Source organism: Palaemon carinicauda, chromosome 12 (genome assembly GCF_036898095.1).
Source record: "Palaemon carinicauda isolate YSFRI2023 chromosome 12, ASM3689809v2, whole genome shotgun sequence".
Classification (NCBI taxonomy): domain Eukaryota; kingdom Metazoa; phylum Arthropoda; class Malacostraca; order Decapoda; family Palaemonidae; genus Palaemon; species Palaemon carinicauda.
The window spans coordinates 69,117,978-69,130,477 of record NC_090736.1 but is presented as its reverse complement, the minus strand read 5'-3'; the positions used below and the strand labels follow the sequence as shown (position 1 = coordinate 69,130,477).

The following is a 12,500-nucleotide window of genomic DNA, read 5'->3' as shown; positions in this document are numbered from 1 at the left end:
TGGGAGGTAAATCAGTTGTTGTTTGCGGATGATACTGTACTTGTAGCAGACACAGAAGAGAAGCTTGACCGACTAGTGACAGAATTTTGAAGGGTGTGTGAGAGAAGGAAGTTGAGAGTTAATGTGGGTAAGAGTAAGGTTATGAGATGTACGAGAAGGGAAGGTGGTGCAAGGTTGAATGTCATGTTGAATGGAGAGTTACTTGAGGAGGTGGATCAGTTTAAGTACTTGGGGTCTGTTGTTGCAGCAAATGGTGGAGTGGAAGCAGATGTACGTCAGAGAGTGAATGAAGGTTGCAAAGTGTTGGGGGCAGTTAAGGGAGTAGTAAAAAATAGAGGGTTGGGCATGAATGTAAAGAGAGTTCCGTATGAGAAAGTGATTGTACCAACTGTGATGTATGGATCGGAGTTGTGGGGAATGAAAGTGATGGAGAGACAGAAATTGAATGTGTTTGAGATGAAGTGTCTGAGGAGTATGGCTGGTGTATCTCGAGTAGATAGGGTTAGGAACGAAGTGGTGAGGGTGAGAACGGGTGTAAGAAATGAGTTAGCGGCTAGAGTGGATATGAATGTGTTGAGGTGGTTTGGCCATGTTGAGAGAATGGAAAATGGCTGTCTGCTAAAGAAGGTGATGAATGCAAGAGTTGATGGGAGAAGTACAAGAGGAAGGCCAAGGTTTGGGTGGATGGATGGTGTGAAGAAAGCTCTGGGTGATAGGAGGATAGATGTGAGAGAGGCAAGAGAGCGTGCTAGAAATAGGAATGAATGGCGAGCGATTGTGACGCAGTTCCGGTAGGCCCTGCTGCTTCTTCCAGTGCCTTAGATGACCGCGGAGGTAGCAGCAGTAGGGGACTCAGCAGTATGAAGCTTCATCTGTGGTGGAAATGTGGGAGGTTAGGCTGGAGGAACGTAGAGAGTAGAGGTCCCCTTTTTTGTTTTGTTTCTTGTTGTTGTCGGCTACCCCCCAAAATTGGGGGAAGTGCCTTTGGTATATATATGTATGTATATATATATATATATATATATGCATATATATATATACATATATATATATATATATATACATATATATACATACATACATATAAATATGTATATAGCCTATATATATATGTATATATATATATATATATATATATACATGTACTGTATGTTAGTGCGTGTTTAATTTAGCATTAAGTGTTTTCCAATGATCCCTACACCTTTTATACTTTATATACTGACCTTTAATCCCTCTGTAGAATACTACCACAACATTAGCCGCCTCGTACACATGCAGCAATGGCTCATCAACAACGGATCGAGCCCTCGTAAACACTTAGCATCATTCTGTGACGAGCCGAGAGAAGGTTATGAACTCAAAGGCAGGATGCAATCAACTGAGTTGTATTATTAAAGAACACTCTCCTTTATATACAAAACCTCAAGGCAACAGGAAAATACATGTTCGAGAAAGGGACAATGTTACAGAGGAAAACCAGACATGAATTTTCATGTTCGTTTTAGTACGAGGGAAGAGCGAAGATACAAGGATAATATATACAAAAGGAATTATGTACAATTGTGTGACACACGGTTGGTACAATTCACTCCTAACTTGGGCGCGTTCTCTTTCCAACACTTCTTTCACTCTAATTCATTCAAACTTCATCTCTTCCGAGTGACACACCATCTTATCGTCCTTCATTATTCATTATTACAATTCTCATATTGACATCACTTATGGTAATCGAGGTCTTCATCTCAGTAGCTTACGTGACATTATTTCTTTCGTTGCATTTACTACCAAAGTATTACTTCCAGAAAGAAGACATGATTCAACAGTGCCTGTATATAGTATACTGTATACTTTTCGCTTTGATCCCTATAGACGCTAAGCGTTTCTTCCTCCTGATTGCACACCATAGGAAAATGGTGTTGGGGGGGGGGGGGGGGGGTTTAGGTGGGGGAAGGGATTCTCATTCCAAAACAGTGCCCTCTGTGTGCATATGCTTGTACACCCATAAAAAAGAAGGCAAACAAACATACACAATGTGCAGTCAGGCTTTATCGTCTTGATGAAAACCTAATTCAAGCATTCAGGGAAATTTAAAGAACTACTTCTCTTATAATAAGATAAAATCACCTATGCCATTAATAAGAACGCAAGGCAAGATGAGATTGAACACATAAAACATGGGTCTCCTTCTCAGCTTTATGGTGAAGGTTATATCTGGGTAGGGTTCGGGGCAGCAGGAATAATACGTGATGTTCTTCATTGATGTGAACTCTACCAGGTCAAATTCTCCGTTGCTTTGGTAGTTGGACATGTCTCCTTCGTCCATCTGCTTCATAAGGTCCAACCGCGAAGAGAGAAAAAGTTGGGTTGGAAAGAAAAGTATATAATTTACACTTTGCTTCACATAAAATATACGTTGTTTTGTTGCACATTCTCTTCCAGTTTCTATTTTAGAGACTATGTTTTGAAAGCAATTTTGAGTCAATTGATTTACTCCTTAACAGGCCATTGATGTGTTCAACAGAATTAGTTTATTTTCATATTGATTCTGAATAATCATCTTCCCCACTCTTGCTTACTCGTGTTTGATACACTAATAATTTTTAAGAAGAAAAATTAATTTCCCCAAGAGCGTTTCATTTTATAATCGTAGATATAGATTCGGTAATGTTTTTACTTTCTTCGTTTTGAAAGACAAAATTTGGGAAATTGGAGACTATATTTCAAAAGCGACAGCATTAGTCTTATTTCATGTTGATTCTGAATAATTATCTTCGCCACTCCTGCTTAATCGAGTTTACTACACTATTAATATTTAACAAGATAAACATTCATTTGCCCAAGAGCGTTTCATTTTATATTCGTAGATATAGATTAGGTAATGTTTTTACTTTCTTCGTTTTGAAAGACAAAATTTGGGAAATTGGAATTAGAAATGACAATCTCAATTCTTATGTCATCTGTCTTAGTTTATGAATCAAAATCTTACTATAAATCATTCTTGCTTTAATCAATATTTTTATGCCCCATGTATCTTACTTTCATCTATATCTTATTTCCCTTCTTATAATCATATTAACTATTTACTATTATCAAGCTAGGACCAGGGAGGGCCAGGCAATCGCTGCTGATGACTTAGCATGCAATGCCTACAGGTTCCTCCAAATTCATCATTCCTAGCTCACAAAGACAGTACGTTTGCAGAAACCACTAGAAACTTTCGAGTTTGATCGGGGCTTGAACTACCGTCCAACAGATTGCGAGACAGGGACGTTTCCCATGGGATACCACAACCAAGAGTCAGTTATTCCACTGGAATGTTTAACTCCTGATTTGTCAGTCACAATTACCTTCTAGATTTAGATAAATTAAGGTTATTACTATCGCTAGGTAATTCTTCCATCTATAATTACTGTATTTTGTAAAATACGTACTGAAATAAATAATTTTCTTAACATATTCTCCTTTTCAAAACCTTATGTATATGCTGTGTTGGAACTCACGTATTCCAAACAAACAACTCCTTTTCTGGGAACCTTTGGATAAAAATCTACATTCATATTCACTTCTAACGCTTGCCAATTGTATTATCATTATCATTACTGACTAAGCTACAATCCTAGTTGGAAAAGCAGGAAGCTATGCGCCCAAGGGCCCCGTCAGGGAAAATAGCTCAGTGAGGAAAGGAAATAAGCAAACAGATAAAATAGTATGCCTGAGTGTTCCCTTCAGTAAGAGAATTCTAATCCAAGACAGTGGAAGGCCATGGTAGAGAGGGTATGACACAACCCAAGACTAGAGAACAATGATTTGATTTTGTAATGTCCTTCTAGAAGAGCTGCTTACCATAACTAAAGAGTCTTCTACTCCAAGAGGGAAGAAGAATTTTTCAGTTACCTTAGTTTTGTCAGATGTATGAGGAAAGAGGAGAATGTGTAAAGAATGGGCCAGATTATTCGATGTTTCTATGTATGTGTAGGCAAAGAAAAATAAATCGCAATCAGAGAGTGGTTCAATGTAGTACTGTGTCGACAGTCAAAAGATTCGTTAACTCTCTAGCGGTAGTAGCTAAACGGGTGGCTGGTGTCTACATTTCCATTTAAATTACCCAACACAACTACCCTTTCCCGTTTCTGTAAGTTAAGTTACCTTACATTTCTTTTACCAGACTCCATTTCACGTACACACTATTTGAAGTATCATATTTACATACCTTACTTCAACCCTTTCCAAGTATTCATTTCAAATAAGAGTTGGAAAATTTTAAATACTTTGAGCAGAAATAAACCAGTAGGGGAAAGATTCAGCCCATAGAATTTTGTATGCATTAAAAGCAGAAAGTAACAGAGAAGAGAGGCCAGATATACAATGGTTGTGACAAGTGAGTTATGTTACAGAAAACGGAGATCTTCCCTCTGAGTAAAAAATGCGAGTAAAGTTTTAACGACAGATTTTGGAAGTACCAAGAAAGGCAACGCATGAGTTTTGGAGAGAGAGAGAGAGAGAGAGAGAGAGAGAGAGAGAGAGAGAGAGAGAGAGAGGCCTAGTGGATTAAATACTAAACTCTTAATGTTAGTGAGCTGGCTAGAAAAAGAAGACTATAGTTTTGTTCGTGCAACTAATACTGCTCCAGATAGGCACATCATCTTCCGTGGAAATGCTCTAAGACGTTAGTTACTGAGGATCATAGGAAAATGAGCTGTCATAATAAATCATACAGAAGGCTGGGGTGAAGGATGCTGTTTATCCAGTGTTGTCAGAAGGACAGGAGAGCTGGGCAATATGCAGAGGATATGTTGGATTATTCAATGACTCTGAAGGATATATTTTAATGGAATGTCAAACATCCATCTGGATTGGTCAGTTATCAAAGGGATCTATAAGTTGAGCAATATTATTTCAAATGGAAGTTTCTGCTTTTGGTAACCTGAATATTTCAAATTTTTTTATGACCTTCCTTGCATATTTTACCCCATTATAAACACGCGTAGTTGACAGAGAGAAAGACAGAGAGAGAAACGTAAAGATTTGTTACATCCAAAAGGTTCTGCATAACTTTTTTATAAGGTATATCGTTAGAACACAGGGCATTTCATACATACTTTCAAATATCATTATATGAACGTTTGCTAGGTCTGTGGATGTCTCTCGAACTACTACCCACCAATACACCTGTCTCTAAATTAGTACCAACGTCTTTTGGGGTCAATAATAGTTCATAGGACTGATAAACTCATCTCCTTCAGAGGGGGAAAAGGGTAGAAAGTCGTATGGTGATATATATATATATATATATATATATATATATATATATATATATATATATATATATATATATATATATATATATATATATATATATATATATATACTGTATATTTGTAAATTAATAAAAACATTGATACAATGGTCTCAAAATTATAAAAGATTATGGCATATAATGATATTTGAATGATCTATTTTGAATAAAATAACATTTTCAAATGTACGGACGAGTGTGCATAACAAATAAGAGATTTATGCAATCGTAAGTACTTGATTATGTAAGTATGAAATAATTACCGTGTTTTGATAAAAACAAATTTATCCACTAATTTTTCTTGCTTTACGGGCTAAAACTATTTAATTCAGAAGTATCTCTACTTACTCAGTATAAGTAAGCAGAAAGGACCAACCATCTTGAAAAAAAATGGCCGCCATCTTGGATTTTCTATTAGCAAATCGGACAGATTTGATTACTATCACTTCGAGGACTATTTTTGCTCATATCACTATTTTCACGATTCCTCTTAAAAGAAACTATTTGTTTTACACGCAATCGTGATATTGCTGTTCTCTGCTGTACTACAAAACTCAAATTTCTATTATATGCCTTACAATAAAACAAATATAGCTGTTATCTGCTGTACTACAAATCTCATACGGCTGTTATCGCTCTTCTACAAAACTGACATAATGAACTGCCAGAAGGGAAACTGTTTACCTGGTATCTGTCATAGGTCCACGAAGCCCATTTCATCTTGCACGACTGGATATCAAAGGGGAAATGCTCCACGTTCATGTCACAGGAGGATCTGTAGATGCCGTGCGAGAGCCATGTCACTTCTCCCGCCGAAGTCACGATGACGTTCGTGTTGATGGTGGCTGACGTATACTGGGAGTCGGCGCTGGCGAGGAAAAAGAAAACAGATTAGAATAATAGTGAATTACTCTATAATGAGAAGAAGGAAGAAAGGAAATTGAAATAGAATAAGGAGGAGAAAATGAAAACTATTCTAACGGTTCCAATACTGTGACGTTAGAATGTCGCTGAATATGACAAAATAAATTTCGATTATTGAGACGTAAGAATGTTGCAATATAAAGAGGAAATATGCAACATTTGATTAGGACAAATAGGGCAGATGATCTTAAAAGGAAAAAAAAATTAATGCAATGTAATTCAACAAAAAACTTTATGCATTAGTGGAAACTCTCTCTCTCTCTCTCTCTCTCTCTCTCTCTCTCTCTCTCTCTCTCTCTCTCTCTCTCTCTCTCTCTCTCTCTCTCTCTCTTCCAATTCTAAAAGGACTGCTGCCTGAAAGGTAAATTTTTTTTATTCCCTGCAATATCAAAGGATGGAGTTGATACCTATGCATCTACATCTATATATCTATATACGTATATATTTATGTATATACAGTAGCTATACGTACTCATTTATATACAATTATATATATATATATATATATATATATATATATATATATATATATATATATATATATATATATATATATATATATATATCAAATAAGTCATATCTCAACAGATTAATGTCTGGCTTCTCTTACCGACCACGGGATCAGAGCCCTAGGCGGAACCACTCAAAGACAGTGGCTTCTGACCGGCCAGGAATGGATCCCTGGTGCAGGAAACTTGAAAGAACAGTGACATACCACATACCCACAAAGAAAGATAAAAGTGAATTAATACAAGATAAATACAAGTTTCCTGGACTAGGGTTCGATTCCCGGTCGGTCAAGAAGCTATTGTCTTTGAGAGGTTCCGCCTAGGCTCTGATCCCGAGGTCGGTAAGAGAAGCCAGATATTAATGTATCAAAATATATGGCATATTGAAATATGAAAAACACGTCTAAATATACAAAATTTATCATTTATCGAATGCCAAGTACAAACATACCAATTAGCTAAGTTGGTGAAGATTGGTTGATTTTCATTCCAAGTACAAAAAACCTGATCTCGACAGGTATAAGTAGAGAAGAATTGTCATTGACTTATATCTCTTCGTGGCTAGGTGATATGTCCCCGCTGTTACAAGTTTCCTGGACCAGGGTTTAATTCCCGGCCGATCAAACCCTATTGTTTTAGAGTGATTCCGCCTGGGCCTCTGATCCCAAGGTCAGTAAGAGAATCCAGACTTTAATATATCAAAATATAAGGCTTATTTGAATCTGAAAAACATGTCTAAATGTCCAAAGATTATCAGTAATCGAATGCAAAGTACAAACATACAAATAAGCTACGATGGTGAAGATGGTTGATTTCAATTCTAAGTAAAAAAGAAAAAAAAATCAATTTAACATGTATAGGTACAAAAGAAATGTCATTGACTTTCATCTTTCTTCGTGGCTAAGTGGTATGTCATTGTTGTTACAAGTTTCCTGGAGCAAGGTTCAATTCCAGGCCGGTCAAAAGCTATTGTCTATGAGTGGTTCCGCCTTGGGCTCTAATCCCGAAGTTGGTAAGAAAATCCAGACTTATTTGAATGTGAAAAACACGTCTAAATGTGAAAAATTTATCATATATATATATATATATATATATATGTGTGTGTTTATATATGTATATATATATATATATATACATATATATTTATATATATATATAAACACACACACACATATATATATAAATATATATATATATATATATATATATATATATATATATATATATATATATATATATATATATATATATATATATATATATGTCTGTCTGTGATTCAAGAATAATCAATTTAGAGTAAACGTCCTTTGGACTATATAATTGTGAATTAGTAAAGCCTTCCTTCTGATAACATATACATACTGTATGTGTTAGATATATATATATAGATGTGTATGCATGTGTGTTATTAATAGTTAAAACGATCTCTTTACCTCTTGATTTCCATTTACTTGATGCACTAACCTTCGAATCCAGATTAGACTTGAGCTTAAGTAAACACGAAGACACGAATCCATGTTCACCATATTAATATTAACAATATGCAACCACATCTGGTCTATAGTGCTTGTATGATATTTTATTTTATTTTATTTTTTTTTTATTTTTTTTTTTTTGGCTAATTTTGACATATCAACAATCTTCGAACCTTCGTTATTTATTGTATTAGTACACTCTTGTTCGCAGAACTCTAATTATATGTAACTAGTCTTTTCTTAATTATTCTTAAATATTTGAAACACGTCGCTATAAAATTTATCCATATTTCATAAACACAAAGATTTTGCAAAATATGAATCTGTTACTAATTTCCAATACCATCAAAGCTACATAATATGACCATTAACTCATCAAAATTATCAGTGCAACCTAGTCATGCAGCAATATTTTTACTATGTTTTCAGATTTCATATGAACACCAGGTCCTTATATTTCCAAAATCCCATAAAATTTCCATCATTTTCAACCTTTGTCACTTTAGACGTCTTACGATCAAAGACCTGGATCTTCCGGTACAACGTATTGATCTTAATACAAAGTTTTTACGAATTCAGTATATGATATTATACATTTCTTTTTGACTCGGGCTCAGTTTCATTATTCATCCATTAAAAAAAAAGAAAAAAGAAAAAAAAAAGATATTGTAAATTCTTTACATGACTCAGTTTCTTAGTCTTCTCACGACACGCAAAATAACGAGCTACGGCTTCTCACAACACAAGTAACATCGAGCTACAAATTTTCACAGCACACATACAAATGAGTAAAGCTTCTCACAGCACACATACAAATATTTATAGCTTATCATAACACATGTATAAACGAACTACAACTTCTGATAACACATATATGAATGAGCTACGGTTTCTCACAACACATGTACAAATGAGCTAACTTCTCATGACACACATGACCGAGCTCTGACTTCTCATGACACATAAAAACGAGCTAAGGCTTCTCACAGCACATGTACAAATGAGCTACAACTTCTCACAGCACACATACAAATGACTACAGCTTCTCATAACACATGTATAAACGAGCTACAACTTCTCACGACACATACGAATGAGCTACGGTTTCTCACAACACATGTACAAACGAGCTACATTTTCTTACAGCCCACATACGAATGACTGCAGCTTCTCATAACACATATAAAAACGAGCTATAACTTGTCACAACACATAAGAATGAGCTACGGTTTCTCACAAAACATGTACAAACGAGGTACAACTTCTCACAGCATACATACGAATGACTACATCGCCTCATAACACATGTATAAACGAGCTATATCTTTTCAAGACAAATACGAATGAGCTACGGTTTCTCACAACACATGTACACACGAGCTAAAACTTCTTACGACACACATGAACAAGCTATGACTTCCCATGACACATTTATGAACGAGCTACAGCTTCTCACAACACATATACAAAGGAGCTATGTCTTCTCACGATATATGTACGAATGAGCTAAGGCTTCTCAATACACATGTATAAACGAGCTACAACTTCTCACGACATACATAAAAATGAGCTACTACTTCTCAAGACACACGTACGAACGAGATACATCGTCTCACAACGCATATACGAATGAGCTACGACTTTTCCCGATATATGTGCAAACAAGCTACTATTCGTGAAAAACGTGCGAGTGAGCTGACTTCTCATGACACACTTGCCAACAAGCTACTACTTCACATGACACACATGCAATGGAGCTATGATCTCTCCTGACACACTACTTCTCATGACACGTGTGAATAAACTATGACTTCTCTCGACGCACATATGAACAGGCTAAAACTTCTCATGACACACATGCGAACGAAACACGACTTCTAACAACGCTCATTTGATCAATATGAATTCTCTCACCAAACATACGAATGAACTATGCTCACGGCATGTACTAATGAACTGCGACTTCTCACGACATACAAACCTACAAGCTATGTCTTTTCACGACACAAGTGCAAAGGAGCTACATCTTCTCACGACACATGCACGAGCGAACAGCATCTCCTCACGACACACGAATGAACGAGCAAAAACTTATCGCAACAGCATGAGCGAGCAGCAACTTCTCATGACACACATACGAACGAGCTATGTCGCCTCACCACACATGTACGTATGACCTATGATTTCTCAGAACAAACATACAAATGAGCTACTAATTGTCACGACATGTGTGTGATTGAGCTACGGCTTCTCACAACATATGAGATACGTCTTCTCATAAGAAACATACAAATGAGCTACTACTTTTCACGACATATGTAGGAATGAGTACGACTTATCACAACACAGGCATAAACGAGATATAACTTCTCACAACGCACATATGAATGAACTACTACTTCTCAAGACTCACCTATGAATGAGCTACATCTTCTTAAGACACATGAACGAGTGGCATTTGGATATCCCCATGTATATATGAGTCTCTCCCTATATAAATACGAGTCCCTCTCCCATCCAGGTAATTTGAGGCAGCCAAATATATTCTTGCTCCATCGTTTGACTTTCCTCAGGCATTTCAACTTTAAAACCGTAAAAAGTCAAGCATAAACACCACAGCCACAAATATTTAAGAATATATTTAGATCCCACTTTCTCGACAGAATTTCCCAGAGAAAATTGCTTCTCCCCTTTCTCTAAAAACATATCCCCACTGTTTTTACCGGATGGATGTCAGCTATATATATTTCATTCTGATGATAAATGATTAAAGATGGCATATAGAGGTAGATGGCTTAATGAGATAGATAAATAGATTGATGAATGAATGAATGAATAAATGAATAGAAAAACTCTTAAAAAATAAATTAATAAATAACTAACAAGGGCGTGGGAGCGTCTTTTTGGGTGGCTGGGGGCTAAAGTTTGAGAAGTTCTTGTCGACGAGGGTTCTGGGGTGCCTCTCCACAAAAAAAAAAAAAAAAAAAATAAATAAATAAATAAATCACGAGGAAATAACTTCAGATGCGATTTTCCTGACATCTGACAGCTGATTTTAGGAACAACAAAATCCTAGTTTTGGACGATTTTTATGTGACCAATTACATTTTGTATACAATGACTAACATAAAATACTAGTTAGCCTACTTGATGAATTTACCAAAAGATACTAACGATGTTGATTCTTTGCTATAAATTCATTCGAATATTGATCAAGTTAGGGCTCTCAGTATTCTAATCCTACAATATTTTAATTAACATTTATTATTCCTATCATCTATTCTTTTGTTCCAATTTCATCTAAGTTTTTAACAACTTTTATATTTTTAATTTTGTGTAATTTTTAATTCACAGAAGACAATTATCTGATCTTTAAACTGATGTTAATTATATTTGTCTTTGGTTTTAAACTATGGTGATAAGGTAGGAAGAAGATGAGATCCTCACAAACAGAGAAGTACTTCATAGACTTGTAATACTTCAATGGTCATAAAAATCAAGGTTTTTAAAATACCTTTCAATTAGCAAAACTATTCACAAATACACAAACTCACACACACACGTGTGTATATATATATATATATATATATATATATATATATATATATATATATATATATATATATATATATATATATATATATATATATATATATATATATATATATGTATATATATGTGTGTGTGTGTGTGTGTGAGTAAGTGTTTGTTTGTTTGTGTGTGTGTGAGTAAGTGTTTGTTTGTTTGTGTGTGTGTGTAGCGAATAGAAAAGGCTAACTTTGGAAACTGAACCTATAACGTGCAATATCACGACCCTGTATAGGGAAGAAGATCTTGATGCGTTACTAGAAGAGGTGAAATAAATAGATTGGGTTATAATACGATTAAGAGAAATTAGAATAACTGAGGAATCTTAATCACAGTTAAAAGAGGGTCATATCTTTTGCTTCAGAGGACATGAAAGGAACAAAGAAAATAGAGTGGGTTTTCTTACTGATAAAAATCACGCAGGTAACAGAAGAATTATGTAGTATCAGTGATAGAATTGATTAACAAATTTAAAAAAAGTATAAAATGAAGATCATTCAAACGTATACATCAACAACATCTAATACAAAGGAAGAAAGAGAAACTTTTTATAAAGATCTGGAGATATCTTCCTAAAAAGCAAAAGACTATTTACTTTTGTTTTGAATGATTTCTCTGTAAAGGAAGTCAAAAGAAGAGAGGAGAATCAGCTGTAGGGAAATTTGGAGTTGGCACAAGAAACATTATAGGAGACATGCTTGTAAAATT

The 12,500-nt window shown here is 35.2% G+C and overlaps 1 pseudogene; it reads right to left on the bottom strand.

Annotated features, from left to right (window-relative positions):
- LOC137650880 (neuronal acetylcholine receptor subunit alpha-9-like) overlaps positions 1 to 8,307 on the bottom strand; it is a 135,181-nt pseudogene extending 126,874 nt beyond the window's left edge.
- Between the last annotated feature and the right edge of the window lie 4,193 nt (positions 8,308 to 12,500).